At 50.3% G+C, this 21,739-nt stretch overlaps 1 protein-coding gene across 5 annotated transcripts in view; it reads right to left on the reverse strand.

Moving 5' to 3' along the window:
- Positions 1-21,739, reverse strand: part of CBFA2T2 (CBFA2/RUNX1 partner transcriptional co-repressor 2) — a 59,837-nt gene that overhangs the window by 20,140 nt on the left and 17,958 nt on the right. Inside the window, exon 1 of one of the 5 annotated variants that reach the window (XM_061441448.1) lies at positions 17,341-18,276. The exons of the other annotated variants lie outside the window; for them this stretch is intronic. The gene's annotated coding sequence lies outside the window, so the exon portion shown is untranslated. Of the gene's footprint in view, positions 1-17,340; positions 18,277-21,739 lie in introns of those variants that run through there. 5 annotated transcript variants of the gene reach the window in all.

Here is a 21,739-nt window from a genome sequence, read left to right on the forward strand (position 1 = left end):
AAGAGAGCCAGGAATAGCCCCCGGGGCAGACACAAACTGTCTCCTCCCATCTGCTCCCTAACTTCAAAATATAGTTCCAACAGATGGTAGAATAACACCAGGATGGGAGATTTCCATTCAGTAACAAAAGACCCTAAACCTGCCTCACACCTGACTGGGGCCACAGCTCCCAGGTTACGTCTCCCATATGCATGGTCACGTTTCAGAGGTGATGGGCAGTTACAAAGTGAACATGAATGCAGGTAACTTCAAGCCATACTTCACACAGGTGGAGGATTTCTCAAGATTTACCGCTGTGAGGGTTAGGGTGGAAGGAGGAACCTGCCTGGCCTGGGAGCAGTTTTATACATCCCATTGATGAAGCAGCTGCAGAGTCAGAACTGCTCCCACAAACCTATTTGCCAGGCAAGCACTCTGGCTTTCTATAGACATCAGAACATGAAACATATGGGAAGAAGTGAGAGGAAACCACACTGAATGTGAGACAGCACTGCACAACCAACAGGTAAGCACAGGGGGGATTGCTCTTCCCTTCTGCAGTTTGTAGGACAAAGAGAGGAGACTCAAAAACCAGCCATGGACAACAAGGCTCTGACCCAAACTGAGTCTGCGAACCAACAGTTTTGGGTTGAGTTGATGTCTGTTGAACAGAAGACTGTGCACAAGGGCTGGCCCAGTGATTCAGAGGCTCAGCACTGAAAGCAGGGAGCTGTTTCCTGCAGAAAGAAGAGGTTTAATCAGAGCAGATGTTTTCAACTTCCATCTAGAACAGGCAGATTATGCTCATAACCTATAAAGCCACTTCTCACCTCAGAAAGTGACGAGCCCAACATTCCTACCTGCCTCTGGAGAGCAAGGGACTGGAGAATCATCCCAGTAGCAGCAGCCAAGGTTAAATTTAACAGAAGAAATTCTGGATCTGAGCCTGTTCTGGAGCCAGTGGACACAGACACTACCAAAGGGATCCAGCCCACCCCAAAGCATTCATTAAAGCAAGGGAGATAAGCCACACTCCAGACACATCTCTCTTTCCACTGGCCCCACCACCTCAGATGACACTGGGCCTAGAGGCATGAATTATAGATCCCCTACAGTCAGGAAAACGAACCCTTCCCACAAACAGCCCATGGAACCAGATGCTTCCTCCCCCAACACTCACATGGGTAAGTCTCTGGTTTAAGGTACAGCAACACAAAGCTTCTCTAAATAGAATCATAGAAGGGTTTGGGTTGGAAGAGACCTCAAGATCACGCAGTTCCAACCCCCTGCCATGGGCAGGGACACCTCACACTAAACCATGCCACCCAAGGCTCTGTCCAACCTGGCCTTAAACATTGCCAGGGATGGGGCAGCCACAGCTTCTCTGGGCACCCTGTGCCAGCGCCTCAGCACCCTCACAGGAAGAGCTTCTTCCTTATATCTAACCTGAACTTCCCCTGTTTCAGTTCAAACCCATCACCCCTTGTCCTATCGCTACAGGCCCTGATGAAGAGTCCCTTTCCTGCATCCTTGTAGCCCCCTTCAGACACTGGAAACTGCTGAGGTCTCCATGCAGCTTCTCTTCTCCAGGCTGCCAAGCCCCAACTTTCTCAGCCTGTCTCCATACGGGAGGTGCTCCAGCCCCTGATCACCCTCATGGCCTCCTCCAGACTTGCTCCAACAGCTTCCTTCTTATGTTGAGGACACCAGAACCGCACACAGATAGAGACCACTTGAAAGAGGGAACCAAAGGGAGGCATCAAACCCCGGTGCCCTCTCCAGCGGCAGCACCCTGCCTGCAGCCCAGTGCTAAGCTAACCAGCTCTATGCACCAGCCCGAGGAAGGAGCCAGGGAAGTGGCCCCAGCCCCACACGCTGCGATGGACCCTCTGTAGTTGGCTGCCGCCGTGGGGCTCCCTGGTGCTAGTCTGAATGCACATGAGAGGCAGCAGCAGCGTAACCTCCCAGCTCATGTAAATAGGGTGAGATGAAATATGGTTCAGCACCTCCCCAGCTTCGGCGAATGTTTATTTTGAATAACATGCTTATCTGCTCCAACTGCTCACCATCTGTTTTCAATCTCCACCAAGCTAATATTTTTCACATTTAGGAACTGAGAAATGGGAAGAATTGCATTTAAATGTTATTAACATCTTTCCTCCGCTCTAAGGTTGCCTCTCCCTCCCCTTGATGGCTCTAAGCCATCTGTAGAGCACCTTTGCAGTTCTCCAAGGCATGCAGATGAGAGGTTATCTACATGCAAAGCAAGAGGATCATTACTCAGGCTTCCAGAAGACACCATTTACTGCTATGCCGCTGCAATCCCTCCATCACCTGCTTCCAGACAACATCCTTCAAGCTCAAACTGGAATCACATCATGGAGGAAAGAGCCAATATTTTATCTTTTTGCAGCATCACTGCATCAAAAAGCGATAGGAGGGGGAAGACTGAAGATAAGCATCGGAAACAAGGCAGCCAATACAGCAGGATTAGGAATAAAAGGGTGATTGGGTTAGTCCCAGTTTGGTGGAGGAGGATTAAGAGTTTTGCAGTCAAGGTTACTTCTGTACCAATACTGACATTTATTTGCATGCAGGGTGGCTTCCAAAGGTCTCCCTTTGCTCGAGCCAATAAATGACAATTTACAGCCAGAACTGGGAGATATGAGTGAGGCAAACAGGTCAGCAGCAAATGCTGGTCCTTCTCCATCCTCCTCCTCCACACCAAAGCAGGGAGCTGGCCAAGATGGTACTATAGCATCTGTTGCAGTGGGTAACTTATGTTCCTGCACAGATATTTCCTCCACCAAATGCGATCTGCCTATTTTTACCCTGTTCAGCTTGGGTTTATAGCACATCCAGGCTCCTGAGCTGCAAGATGCTGTGGGAGGGGAGAGGACTCGGCACCTCGCAGGAGAGCCTCGCGTCACACAGGAGGGAGCTGCTGAGCCTGGGATAGGCATTTTATACATCAAAAATAAACCCGTGTATCTCCATTGCCATCTAGTCCTCTCCCACACACAGCTGTTTCACTTTAAATCTCAATTCAATGCGAAACTTGGATAGAAGAACTTGAAAGAGCAAAGTATGTTATCGTGCACAGGCAGTCCCGAAAGCAGTTAATAAGGGAAATAAGATTAATAATTTATCCCTGAAGCAGACTGCAGATCCTTATCCCTCCTGCCCTTCAGTGAGTTTCAGAAAACCCTATTAATGTGCCTGGCTCTACAGACTCGTCAGCAGCACAGGCTGGACTCCACAGCAGTTCTCTTCTGCTGTGTTCCCACCCAGGCAAGATGGCTGCAGCTCCGGCTCTGCCCTCACCATGGCCACATCGGATCCATCAGCACAAACCCACCTGCACAGCATCCCTGCTGCCTCAGCTCTGGTTTCCTCTTGGTCTATGGGTTCATACCAGGGCCAGCGGTGCAAACACATGGATACAGGATCTATCTCCCAAACTATCACATCCAATAGCCCCCAGGGTAGGGTGTACATCAACCCCTCAAACTCTGGTCACCTTGCTTCTACAAGAACACAGACCACTTTGTGGTACCCCCCATTCTCCTTGTCTTTTCCATGAAGAAGCAAGGGAATAGTTACTCAGACCATGAAAGCTTCCCTAAAAACCATTTACACTCTGTGTGGCAGCCACCTGGGAGCTGTTGCTGTTCTTACCAATATACCACAGCAATTCCCTTCCCACACTGCTAGTGCCCATGCAAATACACTTGAATGACTCAAGTTCATTTCTTCATGTCAATGCCAACAGCTTCTGCTCATCCATTGTCCCAAAGGGATGCAGTGGCAGTGTTGGGGAGACCATCATGTCACAGGGCAGGGAATCCTCCTCATCCTCACCTGGAAACCTCCTCATAGAATCAGACTGGTTTGTGTTGGAAGGTACCTTAAAGCTCCTCCAGTTCCAACCCCTGCCACGGGCAGGGACACCTTCCACTAGAGCAGTTTGCTAAAGGCCCTATCCAATTCATATGATTAAGTTACTGCTAATGTATTCTGGTAATTTTTCATTAGCTCATTGTTCCAGTTAAAGTTACAGAATAAAGATTTATTTTGTTCTTTAATCATCCACTCCTATCACAATATGAAGCAATATTTACTCCTCCACGCTATTTACTTCTTAGGCTAAAGCCCTCTGAATGAAAAATGAAAGCGGTTACGGACATCAAACAGGCAATTATCACAATCAGGGAAAAATGAGTATTTCAAAGTCCCAGCCTGCTGTGCTGCTCTCCAAATCCTCCGGCTCCAACTGTAACCATGGTGGCGGGAGCAAACTTTCCAGATGGGAACATCTGTCTCTCATTTGCCACAGGGAAGAAAACACCAGGAAGACGAACAGCTCCTGAGGCCGTCGGAGCCCAGACACAACATGGACAAAAGGGATGGACCACTTAGATGGAGACTGGGAGCAGCAGCTCGGCATCAAAGATTACTGGTTTTCAATAATTATTTGGGGGGTTCTACATACAAACGTTATGCTAGGAAAAAAGAGCTTGAGTTTCACTTACAGTAAATGCGATGTATAGTGAAAGCAAGAATTGAGATAACCATGCTGGTATGAATGTCCCTTAGTGACAGGCCAAGGGGAATGGCTTTAACCTGCCAGGGATGGGGCAGCCACAGCTTCTCTGGGCACCCTGGGCCAGCGCCTCAGCACCCTCACAGGGAAGAGCTTCTGCCTAAGAGCTCATCTCAGTCTCCCCTCTGGCAGGTTAAAGCCATTCCCCTTGGTCTGTCCCTACAGGCCCTTGTCCCAGGCCCCTCTCCAGCTTTCCTGCAGCCCCTTTAGGCACTGGAGCTGCTCTCAGGTCTCCCCTTCAGGAGCCTTCTCTTCTCCAGGCTGACCCAGCCCAGCTCTCTCAGCCTGGCTCCAGAGCAGAGCTGCTCCAGCCCTTGCAGCATCCTCATTTTAAATCAGCGTTGTGCTAAACCCTGCTGAGGTATAAAAAAGAGTAATTTCTTACCAACCCCCTCTAGGTTTTACAGAACAACTGAGCATGGCAATTCTGGGAGTGGAAATCATCTTCTTCCTGCTTATGCTAAATGATGTAAACAAAGCTCCAGCTTTTACAGGTGTAAAACTCTGGGTGACCCAAATGAGGATAACACAGGGAGCCAAGCTCTAACTTCTGAAAGCGGTCTCCACCTTCACAAAGGCTTTGGGGCAGGCTGTAGGATGTGATTTTATCTACATTCCTCAAAATCCTTTCAAACCTTGCATTGCTGGCCATTGAACAAGCACCTCCACCCTTCTCCTGCCCTCCAGATGAAACACATTCACACCGGGCTCCAGTTTGTTACCTCCCTCTCCAGCCCAGCAGCATCAGTGGGAGAGCCCAGGGAGCCGTGTTTAACTGGCAGCCTCTTGTTGCTAATGAGCTCTGAGGGGCTCCCCACAGCTCCTAATGGTCAGCAGAAATGCACTCACTGATGCAGATGGGCTCCAGGGCAGCAGAGATGCTGGAGCAGGCTCCTAGGAACAACCCAGGCCACCAGCGCAGCTCCCCATGAAGCACCAGCATGGGGCCACTGCTGCAGCCCCCATTGGGCTCCTCTAGTCACAGCTGTGGGTCTGGAGAGCCTTTGGAGGCTATAGGGTTGTCTCACCCAGGGAAAGTGTTCCCTGAGGGGTCTGGTTGCTCTGCAGCTTCTCTGCAGCATGTTCTGCATAAGAGCCTCTCACATCGATGCTGCAATTAGGTGTCTGAGCAGGCACATCATCATCAGTGCTTAAAATCCACCAGGAAGTCCTCAACAGGAGAGATTTAAGCCACAGATTCAGCTGACCACCACCCGACCAGGTCCATTTGAGAGCCTGGGACCCCTGCCTCCTCTGCTGCCCTTCCTCATTCTTTAATAAGGGCTCAGAAAAGGGGAACCTGCAGAAAGCCCATCAGCAGCACTGTTCTGCTGCCAGTAAGGCCACAGCTACACTGATGCAGCCCCCTTCTCCCTGTGCTGTGCTGCTCCAAAGAAGCCAGGCAAGTGCTGTGGGTCCAGCATCCCCAGGGAAACCACTCTTCCAACTCAAGCACCTTCCCAGGGGATTTTTATTGGGTCCTGAAGCTTCCATGCTGCGAGTCTGGCTCATTCCTGGAAGCTGGGAGCAGTAAACAAGTGACGGTCTATTCTGAGATACCAGGGCAGTGACCCTTCTTTTTCACTGCCTGGTATTTTATATCCCACCTCTTGGTTTCAGTAGGAAAAATAAAGTTGTGGAAGAGGAGGGAATTTTCTAGCCAGTTCTGTATGAATCTAGCAGATGTCAGAAGGATGCTGTTTCTGGGTCAGTGCAGCAAGTCCCTTTGCTCAACAGCTTCCCACCACACACAGAAACATACAGCCCACATAAGGCAGAGCCATCCCAGAGCATCTCAGAAGTTCATACAACACAAGATAAAAGGGGAATAGCCTGAAAATCATTAAATGAGGAAATAGCCTCATTTAAAATAAGAGCATGGATTCAAAACCACCACAAATGCTCCATCCCTGTCAGTGTTGAAGGCCAGGCTGGACAGAGCCTTGGGTGGCATGGTCTAGTGTTAGGCATCCCTGGCCATGGCAGGGGGGTGGAAACAGATGATCTTAAAGTCCTTTCCAACTCAAACCATTCTATGATTCCTCTTAAAATCACCCAGTAATTGAAGATTTAAGAACTTGAAACCTGGTTACTAAAGATGTACAGGAGGAGGATTAAGTTAGAAGATTTACACCAACAATCTAAGAATACATCCCTCTCTCACTCCTCCATCTTCCTAAGCCCTGCTGCTTGACAATTTGGTTCCCACCACTATAGATCAACCTAAAAAAGCCACCACTGACCTCAAAAAAACAGCCAGCACTGAGAAAATGTGGATTTCTTATAGCATCATGAACGGCAGTGAGCGTGCGGGGATCTGAAGCTAATGGGAACTGGTGCTGCAGACATGGTGTCTAAGGGGTGAGGGTATCCAGCGAGTCGAAAATAGCCCAACTGAGTAACACAGGAACTGAGGTTGTAAAAATCAATGCATACAAGATAGGCTCAAAGCACCAGCACCAGCAGCCCAAGCACTAGCACCAGTAACTGCTAAATAATGGCTCTTTACAAAGCAAAGCTATTTCTTAAAGAAGGGAGAAGATCTAAAGGCAGAAAAGCACATTTAATCCCTAACAATCACTTTGACCACAGAGAGGCACAAAGAATACCAAGGACACCCAAAGCTATTACTAAAAGCTTAAATTAAACTAGGAAAAAAAAAAACAAACCCAAAGTGTTTGTTAAGCACAGAGTAGGTTCAAGTCCCAACCATCTGGAGAAGGAAGCAGTCCAGAAGCTCGTAGTCAAAGGGCTACTTTAGATGAAAACAATGGTCCTTTCTGCTAAAACCAAAACAAATTCAAAATCCACCCCCAAACAAAGCACTAGCCAAGTTCTACCACATACCCAAAATGAAGTAAGCAAGGAAGGAGATAGAAAACAGCCCCCCTTGGGGCCCTGAAGTCATACCATTTGCTCTCTTTTCCAAACATAAAGCAGAGTCCAGCAGGGAGTCTCCCTTCTCCAGATGGAAGCTGAAGAGCAGGAGCTCACCCACCAGCAGCCAGCTCCAGGGCTAAAGTTCCACCAGACTTTATCCAAGAAATCAAGGAGGCACATGGAAAAGAGGAACTTGGAAAGTCTTTTTCATCCCCATTACTTACAACTTCCTACAAGCGCCCAAGTCCGAACCGAGGACCACAAGCATCCCTCACCCCATGGTGGCTTTACTACTGCAGCCCTTGCACTGATGCTGGCAATGCTGCGCCACCACCCATCTTTCTGCCCTGTTGATGTCCCTAAGGTAGCCAAGACTCACTCATCACACCACAAATCAAGCTGGCACTTTAGAGATCATGCTTCCTCTACTTGGGTGCTAAGTACATTAACTGCTGCCCAGCTAATAGTCACTCCTGATCAATGACACATCGAGCCCTGCCAAGATGACAATTCTGCTGCTTAAAAATCCTCACATCACAACACAAACTGCTCCTCCCCTTTGCCCCACACATGAGGAAAACCTTCCACTATCCCACAGAGCTGGAAACATAGGAACAATGCATCTAAGGATGGGGTTTATAGGTGTTCAGAAGCCTGATGATGTAGATGGACACCTACATACCTGTAGGAGCTGTCACAAGCAGAGCACCTCCTGCAGAGCCCAGGCATGGAGAGATGGGGGTGCACAGAAGAGCCATTAAAGCTCACTACTTCTTGGTCTCTTCAGGGAACAACCCTAGCAGAGATAGATGCACAGCAGTAACTGCCTCTGCTGTGCCTCCTTCCACTCACTCTAATGGGCAGCAGAGGTGGAGACTTTCCATGGATAACTTCTGGAGGTTCAGTGATGCACAGGGACCATCAGGGACCATAGAGTGAAGGTGTTGGCTCAGCTGCTGATGCACTTGCTTTCAAAGCATCGTGCAACACAGCACAGAAAAGACTTTCCAACCGACTCATTCTTAGGGTTGTCCTAACCTAGTTACTAGCAACCTGCACCAGCCTACTCACCATCAGCTGGAGCGTAAGGGAAAGACAATGTTAAGCAAGAAGCACAACCACCAAGACTGCAAGCCCAGGAAATAGAGCCCACACCACAAACAGCAAAATACCCACCAGCAAAGCCTCAGGTTTGTTTTAAGCTGCTGTTTTGCTCCTGGTCAAAGGAAAGCCTGTGACACAGTGCCTATAAATTACCTGTAATGCTGCAGCAGTGAGCAGAGCCCCATCTGTGCCTGGGCACAGGTGAGACCTCACTAGCGTGTAAGTGCAGGCTGCCTTTCAATTACACTCACCAGCCCATTAGGCAAATGAGCTTTGCATACAAGAGGATAGCTGGGAAGTCAAGAAATAGGCCCTGAAGTAAAATATGTTTTCTGACCTACATGTCCCTGGGAAGATGTGGACAGTGATTTTGCTGTTCTGTCCAGGGCTATGTGAGATGTTCATGCCTTCAGCTTTCTGCTCTTCGCACTGGTGTGCTATTGAGGATGGTCTCTCCACCATGCAGAACTGAAGGCAGCCAATGACATCAGCATACCCTGCATCCCACCTCTCAGAAACACGCTCATTCATTAGCAACTGTAGCAACAGGACAAGGAGAAATGGTTTAAACAGGGAAAGTTCAGGTTAGATATAAGGCAGAAGTTGCTCCCTGTGAGGGTGCTGAGGCGCTGGCACAGGGTGCCCAGAGAAGCTGTGGCTGCCCCATCCCTGGCAGTGCTCAAGGGCAGATTGGACACAGGGGTTTGGAGCAAGCTGCTCTAGTGGAAGGTGTCCCTGCCCGTGGCAGGGGGTTGGAGCCGGATGAGCTTTAAGGTCCCTTCCAACACAAACCAGGCTGGGATTCAATGATTTGCAGGTTCTGCCTTGCAGTAGGCTTGATGGAAGATTAAAGTATTACTGGCTCCAGAGAATTGATTCCATGAAACTGATTCCATGGGGTTTCAATAAATAAACCACTCACCTACAGCATGATCCCCAGCACCCCAAGGCGGCGCAGCAGCGCATGCTGCCCGGGGGTATGGGATTACACTGGTGTCCCGTGTTACCCAGGACATTTGTGTGGACTAAACAGTTCTGCTCAGGTGATCCTCAAGAATTAAGTCTGCCTGCACGTCCCTGTTCTTTTCCCCTGGTGAGTGTATGCAAAACAGAGACAACCCAGCTCCTCTCCCAGGATCCAGATGGCACTTGCAAACCTTGTCTGTGTATCAAATGTTGTTTTTTAGATCAAGTGTCCCTGGTTGACAACACAGAACTTCATGATGCTATCTTTAGAGAGGCTTCTCTGCAAAGAAACACCCTTGGAGCATACGTTACAAGGAATATGCTAATGTGGCAGGGTGTTTTCAGCACACACAAATGGATCTTGTTTCTCGGAGCTCAGATACCCCTGAACAAGCTGAGCCTGGCTGAAGATGAAGGGTCACCCCGCTACCCTTTGAGCACCAAGTCCCTACAGAAAAGACGCGCCAATGAGTTAAGGTTGTAGAGAAAGTTTAATGTAGACCATGGGAGAGATGCAGGGTGAGCTCACAGCAAAGTCCACTCACACACCAGAACCATGCTCACCAAAAAACCCTACTCAATGAGCGAGAGTAGCTGATAACAGCCAAACCCAAGACTTTCCATTCCTCATTTCTCCTACTGTTTTAAAGATTCCTACCCTACTTTCTTGTTCATCCAAATGCAAGGGGCTGATAATAAACCAATGGTTTTCATCCTCAAGGTCTTCATTTCCTCCTCCAGATTTCACGTCAAGATAAAGGAGCACAGGCAAAGTAACTTTTTTTGTTTGAGCAGTCCCTTAATAAAGCACAAAACTTTGAGTTTCACACATTCCTGTTGTTCCTCAACAAAAAAATTCGTAGGAATTGTTCGGAGTAACACCATCACCCCCAAGAACCCCACACCCTGAGTTGTTTCCTGTGCTCCTCAACTCCAAGAACACGACTCATTACCTGCATGATTACCTACAACCCTAATCCTAACCTCCGACCTGTACACACTCCCACCAAGCAGCAAACCGGGATTACAGAAGCCAGGGGAAGACAAAGGTGGGTGCAGAACCAGCAAAGGTCACGCTGCTGCTCATGCCCAGGATCTGGAGGTGATGCCACCAGCAGCAAGGTGGCGGAAATAACCCCTGCCTGCTGCTGAAAAGAACATTGCGGAACAGTGACATCAGGTAAAGCAGCTTCTCCTGAAAAAAGAAAGTGATCCAGGAGGTAGCTCCTTCCATATTGCAGGCGCGCACAGTAAACACCATATGGCCTGTTAATTTAATTAGGGAGAAGAAACCCCCTAAGTTTGAGATTTGACTTTGAAGGGTTCAAAACAAGGATGAAGAAAATCGCTCCAGCTACTCGATCAGGCTGTGTTGCTAGCTTCATCCACCCTGCTGACCTGCTTTAGCTGCACAGGACCTCCGAGGGGATGGGCTCGAAGTCTACAACCAGATGTGCACAACCTGCATCATTTCAGGGTGGTCCACCCCGGGCAGGCAAGCCAGGACAGGTCTGTACCAGGAAGTGCAGTGAGTAACCAGAGTACTTCAGCTAAACCCATCTCCTGAGACACCAACCAGGATTTCTGTCGTAATCCTTCTCACAAACTACATTGGTGGGTTCCACCCATCAAGGCAGGATGCTACTCAAGGTGGAGGTCAACCTGACACATGCCGAAGAACCAGTGCTGAGACACAAAGTCTCAGGTAAAGTCCATTCCATTTGTATTCATAACCTTGAGGTAAATCAGCCAAGCCCCAGGCATTCCCGAAGACACACTACAGCATCTACCTCCAGAGCAGGAACAGGGGCTCTTTGACCAGTGGAGCTCTGTTAACCGAACAAAAGGTCATTCTCTGTTTTGAATGCGTTTTCCATGTCCTGCTCCGAGGAGAGAAGAGCACACCTGGGAGCTTTCCTAGCTGGAGGTTTACATACATGTATCTGTGCCACAACAGGAGAATGTGGCACTGGTGTCTTGCTCGAGCACCCTCCCCAGTGCTCACCCTCCAGCGCTGCCCGTGCATCACTGGCAGGGAACAAGACAGATCCCATGGAAATGGCTGCTGGGACACCAACAAGAATGCAAAGACACAAAATCTACTGGTTACCTATGAACAAGCCTCAACAGCTGAGGCTTACGGGGCTTTTTGATGGGTTTTTCATCTTCAAGCAGCCTGCGCAGGCCGAGGCAGGAGCATGCAATGCCTTGGTCATGGTGCTTGGAGCACCATCATCCCCCAGCAAGCTGCTCTGTCAGGAGCCACCACCACAAACCTCACCAGCTACAACACTGCAGCATAACCAAACTCCTTTTGGGGGGCCCACTGTGTCATAAGGGAAACCCAGTGTTTCTCCATAGAAGTATACATCTCGACCAGCCAACAGAGCTCTGTCACCTAAGCTGTTGGGATAGAAGCACAAAGAAAAGCTATGCCTGCTGCCTCCAGCGCAGAGACAAGCTGCCGCTCCCCCCATGGCACAAAGCAGGTCAGGGCACTGTGGACTGGTCCCGTTGCCACAGGACATGACCCACCTCAGTGGAGATGCTCTGTGCTCTGCAGAACAGGTTCCTGTTCAAATCCTAGGTAGGGCAGCAGGAAATGCCCCCCTCCTGTCTCCTAACTGCAGCACATCTCCCCTTGAGGCAAACCCACTCTGCCAGAAGAGATTTGGGGGTTTCCTGCAAGCTGCTGCCCTGCTGATGAATTGTACCAGGAGAAAAAAAACCTTGCTCCTAGAAGGTTGTAACCACAGCCGGTGGGTAGTTTCTCTTTGGCTCCTCTCAATATAACTGACCACACTCACAAATTAGCAACCCACTTATTCAATTACTGTTCCCTTTTCTCCCCAGACCCAGGTCAGGATCGTGTATCCCATTAACCAGCGCTGCAGCAATAGCTCAGAGCCCAGTTTCCCATCTTCTAGTAAAAAAAACCCAACCCCACCCCAAATTACCCAACATCTAAAGCCCAGCGAACTCCTTTCTGCTCAGCAAGAAACCCTCCTCTCAGGACACTGCAAAGATTTCATTTACCACCAATTGCCCTCTGGTTGTTTTACATTTATGGGGTGGGCACTGAAGAAAGGAAGCAAGCAGGGAGGGGGTGTAATTAGCTCTGCTTGGAAAACGTTCACCCCAGTTGTAACAGCAACTGGAGCCTGTCAGCGGCTTAAGAGAATCAGGGTTTTGTTCCTTGCTGAAGTGTCTGTGCTGGGGGGAGAAAAAAAAAGGGGGAGAAAAAGAAATATATTAAGGGGGGGAAAAAAAATAAAATCAATAAGTGGATCGTACTTCTTGCCACAAGCCCATATGGAAGTAATCAAGCACAAGGGTGGCAGCTGGGGCCAATAACAGTCACCTGCAGTTGAGGGACATGGGGGTTTCGGATGGGTTTTTAATGCTAATTTCCTGCAGGAACAATGCGGGAGCGGCAGCCGAGGCGGGATGAATAGGGCCCAGCGGGAACAATGGCTGCACCTGGCGCCGGGAGCAGCGGCACGGAGCCGGCACGCGGCCGCGGCACATCTGCTGCGCGCAGCCCCCGTCCCCCCGCGCTGCGCCCGCAGCCCCGGCTCCAGCGCACGGCGCCGCTCGCTGCAACAGGTTGAGAGGGGCTGGGGCTCTGCCACCGCTGCCCCTGGCTTGGGGCGAGCTCAAGGATGGGGCTCAGCGCTCCTGAGGGCTGCTGGACGCTGGAGAGGGGCTGCTTCATCAGGGGCTGCAGTGACAGGGCAGGGGGTGACGGGTTCAAACTGAAACAGGGGAAGTTCGGGTTAGGTATAAGATAGAAGCTCTTCCCTGTGAGGGTGCTGAGGCGCTGGCACAGGGTGCCCAGAGAAGCTGTGGCTGCCCCATCCCTGGCAGTGTTCAAGGCCAGGCTGGACAGAGCCTTGGGTGACATGGTTTAGCGTTAGGTATCCATGCCCGTGGCAGGGGGTTGGAACTGGATGATCTTAAGGTCCTTTCCAACCCAGTCTATGATTCCATGATTCTTGGGTTGGTTTTGGTGAAAGAGATGCCTTTAAAATGGACAGATACGCAGCATCCCACCATCAGGTTGTGGCAGCCTGTTGCTGGAAGGAAAACTGATTCTTGGCTTTGTAGTCTCCATAGGACTGGAGAGCAACAGAGCAGCAGATCTGCAACAGTCCTGGTTCTTCCTGTGAGTGTCCTCCTTCAACAGCACAAGTCCTGTTTATGGACATGAAGGACTGGAGTCCCGCACGGGAGCACGCCAAGGAAATTCAATACACGTTATTGTAAAACCTTAAGCTTGGCTTGCAAAAACACCACTGCCCAGCCTAGTAAAAGGCATGACTGTTACACTTTAAAATGCTTTGAAATGACTCTTGCCCATTCAGACAGGAGCCACCAACACACAAAGCACTGCTAAGGTCAAGGCCCTGCCTTGGCAAATTGCTTGCAGACCCAGGAACTGAACCCAAAGCCCTCCTTGCTGCACTTCAGCTGCAGGATCATCACTCACCAGTGCTTCCTGGCTTCTCTCTTGCTCTAAACAAAGGTTTTTCCAGCCTTTCCCTGAATGCTGCATGAATTAAGACAGTCCCCATCACAAATATAGAAGTTGCTCAAGCTCCCAGAGACCTGCAGTGATGCTGCCCCCAGGGACTGCTCTGGAGTGTCTGTCAAAACACATTTCATACCTAGCTTCTAACAAGCAGTCAGATACGGAAGCAGTCACTAGATGCTAGGATAAAGGCAAGCTTATGATCTAGGCCAGAACCAGTATAGGTAAGCCAGCTCTTATTGTGGGAAAACGACCCAACAGGCAACAGCTGACGACCATCTCCCGTTTGGGTTTAAGAACCAGCCTGCGTTCCCTTAAATCTGCTACATATGCCCAAGTCCTCAAATGACTTTGTTCAGCTCTCCAGCACCACTATAAACATCGTGCATACACGTCAAACAAATCTTGTGTTTTAGCCAAACCCTAAAAAAAACAGAGCTGGAAAAAACAAGAGGCCACCTGGCTCACCCATCCCAGTGAGAGCCGTGGGAGCGGGCTGCCTCCTGCACGCTGCTGCTTCTCTGGGTCAATGCAGGGACCAAAGAGCTAGTTGCCCCGAATATAGCTCCTGAAACACTCTTTCCTGCTGTCCCCCTCCAGTGATCACCTCCACAAGCCAAACCCCACTGTGAGCAATGCGTGACAAAGCTCTGTAAAGCAGCACTTAGGGACTCTCAGTGATCTGACATACAAGGCAGCAGCAGAAGTGAAACCCTGCTCTCCGGGGGACACTGGTCCTGCAAGAGTAAGAGGAGTAAAACAGAAGGGAAAAAACAAGCCAAGAGCCTGCCGCACGTTCACGTGAGCAAAGCTCCCTTCGCTTCTGGCTTGAGCACGTTGAAACGAGCCTCTGCAAAAACCAGCACATTCAACTTGCAAAAATAGCAGCAGCGCCTTGGAAGTGAGCAGGGGCTGTGGCTCCAGGCCTTGGGCAGAGCAGAACCTGACTTGGCAGCACCAGTCTGGCCTTTTCACTAATAAATGGAGTTTCTGCTCTTTTCCTCGGGGCATTCCCTGTGTAACACATTTCTCAGAGTAACGATTTATTCTCCTTGCCTTTAGCGAATCTGATCCTTCCTCAGACCCTTCGAATCCTTCACTTGGCCTCCCGCAGTTTGCTGTTGGCAGGGTTTGCTCACACTGCCTTTGCTGTACCCCTTCTACCTTGGTTCTTACACTGCAGTCTCTTAGTTTTGCATAGTTGCAGGTTTCTCTATGATGGAGCATGGCTGCCCCATCCCTGGCAGTGTTCAAGGCCAGGTTGGACACAGGGGCTTGAAGCAACCTGCTCTAGTGGAAGGTGTCCCTGCCCGTGGCAGGGGGTTGAAGAGCTTTAAGGTCCCTTCCAACACAAACCAGTCTGATTCTCTTCCCCAAACACAACCACCCCTCTCACCTGAGCACTAGCTCATCAGGCACACCAAATCCTTTCAAAAAATAGGGAAACTGAGAAGAAAACCCAGTTTCCCACAGGGCTTAAGCAAGACACTGTAAATCAGCTACTTCATGTCTAAATCCTGCTGCCCTGATGCCGGCAAAACTTCCGTCTGCTGCCTCAGAGCCCAACCTGCACGGAGACAACGGGAGCAGATGCTCCAACATGCAGCGTTCCCAAATTCAGGAAGTCTTTGGGAGAGCTGCACAGAGGATCACAGCTCTCTGCCTTCAGAGATCGTCACCCTCTGTGCAGCTTGGCTGGAGATCCGCTGGGTTTCATTCCTCCTTTGTGAGACGGAGCTGCAGAGCATCAGGCAGCACACACTCCTCCTGCCTCCTCTCCAGGCTGTGAGGGATGCTCGGGAGGTGTTTGCCATGCTGCAGAAGCAGACTTACAAGAGCTCATTTTTAAACCCTGTACCCAAATGCTTGTGTGCTGCAAGAGAAGGGAAACCTGAAGGTGGCACACGCAGGGGCTGAGCCAGAGGAGCACAGAGCTGCAGCCCATGCAGCACCCTGCCAGGGACCTGGCCAGGCTGCACTGCGCTCTCCCTGGGGAATCCCTGTCACTTGGCACAGCGAGAACTAACCCGGACAAAGCAACAGCAAAGTGCCCCAAAGGGAATCACTCTGCACCAGCCTAGCAAGTACATGTCTCCCTTTTCCCAGCCTGACAGCAAGTGATCCTCAACCACATTTTAGCTCCCCAAACTCTGAGCGCTGATTTTGGGGCACCTCCCACGGCTGGGGAGGGTTTCTCCAGCACATAAAGTCGGCTGTGAGTACAATCACACAGGAACCAAAGGCTGAATGGGGGAGAAAAAGCCAGTAATAACCCGGAGAGCCAGGCAGCAGCTCAGCAAACACGCAACAGAGGGATCCCTACAACACAAGGGATCCCTACAACAAGAGGGATCCCTACAACAAGAGGGATCCCTACAACAAGAGGGATCCCTACAACAAGCCACCCCCAAGAGGTGGAGGAGCAATTTGAGCCACTGAGCCTTCCCAAAAATACCAGGGGGCAGGGGGATGTGCAGGTTTAAAATACACATGAGGATCAGGAGATTATAATGGAATAAGTGAAAATACAGCAGCCTGCATCCCAACAGTGGAAATACATAGGGCAGGGAAGTGTGTTCTAGTAGCACAAAATTGATCCAAGAGATTTAGATGCTGGTAGCATCAGTTGCTGCTCAAGGAGCGCAAAGACAAAAAAGGGAGCAGCAGCCTCTGGCACAATGCAGAGGAGCACGGAAAACACAGAGAATATTAAGGAAATTTGGGAGCTGATGGAAGAAATCCACCTCTGCAGATTCCACACCCCCCCAGCTTCACTATCAGCAGGCAGAAATGAGAGTAAGGCTCGGTACAGCAGAGAAACGTGTTCTGCTAAAACACACAACCCCTTCCTGCTTTCTCCCATTTCCCCAGCACACGCTGAATCCCAGCCTTCTGCGCACGGGGAGGTGTGGGGGGGAGAAAATACAAATCAGGAAAAGATAATAATCACCCATTCCATAGCAACACAGAGGAGCTGTACCGCAGCTCCCCTCCGAGAGAGTTGAGTGTTTTTTCAGCTGCAGAATCCACGCATGCCGCCGGCTCCTCTATTGAAGTTTCCCCCGGCAGAGCCACTGCAGAGGACAGGAGGCAGGGATGGGAGGCTCCCACCTTCTCCCTCTACCTGTGCTCAAGGTTGAGGTCCTCCCTGGACCACCAGCAAAACCCACACTGCTGTTCAAAGCTCCTTGTCAGCAGCTCAGCATCCCCCCCACCCCCGCGCATCCCCACTGCGCCTTACCCAGTCCCCTTTAACAACAGACCCCTCTCTGCTTACCCTACACAGCGAGGCTGCAAGGATCCAGCTGCTGGTGGATACACCTATTTTCTTTGAAATATAAAGCAAAAGGGCTCTTCCTCCTCCTCCTCCTCCTCCTCCACTCGTGATCTTCGAGCGCAGCCGGAGCCCAGCCTGCCTTCTCCTTTCATTAGCTGGACATGTGTCAGGTCCCGCACATCTGCGATTTCTCACTGCCTGGAGCCGCCTGTCCGATTCCAGGGAAACACAGATGGATCCCAGATGGGAAGGTCCTGCCAAACAGACCAGCTCTCCACCTTGCCAGAATACCCAGCTTAGAGGCACACACCCTGGGCTCCCTGCCTGCTCCCTGCCTGCGCCGCTGCTGCCAGGCTGCTCGCCAGCTGATGTCACCAAGCACACACCTACCAGCGCCTCGCAGCCCGCCTGACATTAACTTGTTAAATACATGGGATTTGTTTATGGCCGGCAATAACAGCGAGAGGAAAGGAGGGTTTCACCAGACGGGTCATCCCCAAACCCACTCTGCCTTTACACAGCGCTGGGTGCAACCCAGCCTTCATCTCAGCCCTCGATTTTGAAATCTGGATGAGCTGTTGGCTAAAGGAGGGAATTAATCCTGTGAAGGTTTCCCCCATGCACATAAATCTTAGCTGTAAAACTCCCCTCCAAGCCCCAGCGCCAGAGTTTGCGGCGCTGGAAAGCTGGCATGTGTTAGCAATTAGAAGCAACAACAAGATAACAAGATACTGATGTTGTGAGGGTACCAAAGGAGGACCCGAAAATTCAAAAGAAGAGCAATTAAATGTGTAACATATTACTGGGATCAAAAAGGAAGTGTTCAAGGAAAAAGTAAATCTGAACTGGTTTATACAGGGAGTAAACGCCACCAGGGATCTCACAGCAGCAAGGGATGCTCAGGACACAAACCCATTGGACACAGCCATATCTGACCATCTTCCCCCCTCCCATTAACACCCAGCTCTGCCACCTACAACCCCCTGGTCATTCTGAATAGCTGCTCCTCGATGTGCAGCGTGAACAACAGGTATTAACTGGAGGCCCCAGACTAATCCCATCAGCCCAGCACCATTCACCACAAGCCGGGTGCTGGGGAAACAGGGATTTACACAGCGGCATCCCTGGCCATGCAGATGGGAGTCCCTGGCTGGGACTGCCCTGGAAAACAGGCAATTCCCACAGGGACTGCCCAGACCACCCTCCGGGCTCCCACGGAACCCAAGGAGAAGCAGCAACATTTGCCTTCTGCTTGCAGACCCTGCACAGGCACAGAGCTCAGGAGGGATTCACTGCTCCAGTCTGCATTTGTATATTCAGGCCTCAATACAACTCTTTCCAAATCTCTGCAGGCAAAACCACCTCTCTCTTCAGCTACTTTCTGTGAACCAGAGACCTTGCCCAGACACCGAAAACCTCCTGTGGCCCAAGCTGAGGGATGCTGATGCTTTAAAATCCCCACAATCCACAATCACACAAGCTGATCTCCACTGTTGGTGTATGAGTGATAGTCCATTTACTAACTCACATACAGCAAAATCCCTCGTTTTATGGCATTCTCAATGCTCTGGTAGGCGACTGCTAACTGCCAAGCCATGTCCATAAACCCACCATAAGTACTGCCCCCCGGCATCCCACCCAGCCCTTCATCCCCTGCTTCTCTGCCTCTTACTCCTAATGAGTTTATGGTACTTCTGCTTCCCTTTAGGAAGGGAAAAGGCTGTAAAGGGAGGGGAAAAATAAAAGTGCTTTAAAGGAAGTATTAAAAAGCATTCTAGGAGCAGGCATGGCATGTTCATGAGCACATGGGCCACCATCGCCTACCCTCAGCACAGGCAGGATGCTGGATGGTAACAGGGGGGAGGCATTGGGGCAGGAGAAGTTCAGTTGTAGGAGCACATGCAGCTGCTGCAGCCTGGCTGGATGAGCACTTTGCTCTGAGAAAGGCAGGATTCACAGCTACCCTCCCACCTCCAAACCTCAGTGAAGAGCAGCAGTTTCACACACTACACTTCAAACAAGATGAATCCCAGGCAAGTCTCAGCACACAGATACCTGGAGCACCTTGTGGAGCGATGCTGCGGCTGGGAGCAGGCAGATCCCACTCCTTCCTGCACCCCAGGCCCCGCTGGCAGGGTTGCTGGCAAAGCACATCAGTAAAACATTTCAGTTCAGTTCAGTTCAGCTCGCGGGGGCTTCTGACACTTGTGATGGAGGTTGCGCAAAATGCTGCAGCTCTCGAGATTTCATAAGCCTGAGATGGAAAAATCATCTCTGAATTACACAGGCAATGAGGGAGATGAACCCCAGCAGCTCCACGAGCACCAGAATTAATGAAGTTATTTTCCTATGGACTGGTGTGTCATGGTTTGTGCCCCGGCGCCTCGCACTGTGCAGTCCTCAACAGGAGCCCTCCCCAGCCAGGGTCAAGCCAACAGTGGTGTCTCTCATGTGGATTCTCTGATGTCTTGCAAGCGGAGAGCTCATGTTGCAGCTTTGCCCCCAGTGGAGATGTCACCAGGCAGATGGACACAGCCCTGGGCTTAAGACATTAAGCATTCAGCATTAGGCACTGCTGTTCCCTGCCCCGACATCACCAAACCAGCCTGAAACCAGGCAGTGAATTCAAAAGCTGAGCACAAAAAGGAGGGGGATGCTGGGTGACCAAGAGAAGATGCAGCCTGGGAGCTGCCAGGTCTCTAGGTCAAAGTGATCAGAGCAAGCCCTCTTACAGGACACACAGGGATAGCCTGAGATTTGGGGGTTTGTCTGAGATAGGTAACCAGCCCTACGTGTTCCCTCTCCTTCTTTTTGAATCCTGTTTTAGCTTAAGGACCTCAACAGCTTGTAAATGTTTCACTTTGCATAAACAAAAGCTGTCCCCAACTATGACAACTGCGTTGTAACTCCCATTTGTCAAATCATGGCCAGATAAATCTTCTCCCTATTTTTACAACCTGAAGTAGTTTAAAACAACAAAACCTCAGGCGACTGAGTATTTGAAGTATAATCACAATGATCTGACTTTATGAAACTGTGCACACTCTTTGCCATGGTGTCCACAGGCCAGTATCTACCAAACCAACATCCTCAGGAAGGAAATCCCCACTTCTGGCTAGAGGGGTAGGAATATGCCAAACCTCATGGCTCACCTTGGAGTAAGGAAGATGCACGTGTGGTTTTGGGCTTTCAAGGCATAAAAATACTTAGGTGGGGACACCTGGGTGCTCTAGCGTAGTAGCCACTGCAAAACTGCCTTTGAAAGGGTTGTGGATTGTATCTTAAACAGGAGCCATGTGCCTAAGCTCACCCAAACCATGACCCATCCCTAAGCTCACCCAAACCATGACCCATCCCTAAGCTCACCCAAACCATGACCCATCCCTAAGCTCACCCAAACCATGACCCATCCCTAAGCTCGCCCAAACCATGACCCATCCCTAAGCTCACTACTGGCAGAGGCCCATGGAGCTGCAAGCAAGCCAGGAGAAAGCCTCTGGCACATCCATGTCCTGCTCAGCCACTGCCTTTGCAAGCAGAGCAGAGGGAAGTACAGGCAACACACTACTAGAAGACACCAAGATGCATCATCTACCAACCTCCAGCAGCACCTCGACACAACCAAGAGGCCAACCTGCTCCCCAGATATGCATTAAGATAGATTTTGTAACCCAGACATGGCCACTAGGATGGAAGGAAGGAGGACTGCAGGCAGCACAGGGCAAACTGCTTTCCCCAGCTCACTGCATTAATCTGCTTCTGCTTTCTTCTCCTGGGAATGTTCCATGGAAAGAACGATGCAAACAAAGTTTGAACACTGGGAGCTATTGATACCTGCTGCTGAGTGTGGTTTCTGAGGAAAGCAAGGCAATCTGAAGAATTTTTCCAGTTTCCAGTGGAATTTTTATGCCTATCACAGCCCACGGCCCCAGCAAGCACAAGAGACCTGAACCCCTTCTGATTTTGCTGCTGTTCCACCCATATTTCATTACATGCTACAGCTTTATTTTTGTGCCTGCTGGGTTCTTACCTCAGAAAGAAGCTTCCCTCGTATTCACAGCAGCTCTGGAAGGCTTTGCCTTTTTAAGCTGACCACTTTCCATTGCACAGAAGAATAAATCCAAATGCACCAAGGCAGCCAAAGCCATTTATCAGGCTAAGTGGAAACCGTAAATTCATGCTAACTGGAATCTGATGGAAACCAATTGGGATCCTCCTCCTCCTCCAGGCTCAGGTCTGGCAGGAAAGTCAAACATTTTATTGCCTTCTTTATGCCTTACTTACAAGTCAGTGGAGCCAAGAAGGGGCTGCTCCCTTTGAAGCCATGCTGTTGGGGTTCCAGGGCAGGCTCATTGACTTGAGTTCAAGCTCAGCTGACAGAGGCAGGCACCCATCCACC

The sequence above is a fragment of the Pezoporus flaviventris genome, unplaced genomic scaffold (assembly GCF_033815535.1).
Source record: "Pezoporus flaviventris isolate CSIRO_AGI_PZ_B2104156 unplaced genomic scaffold, CSIRO_AGI_Pfla_v1 ptg000213l, whole genome shotgun sequence".
Classification (NCBI taxonomy): Eukaryota; Metazoa; Chordata; class Aves; order Psittaciformes; family Psittacidae; genus Pezoporus; species Pezoporus flaviventris.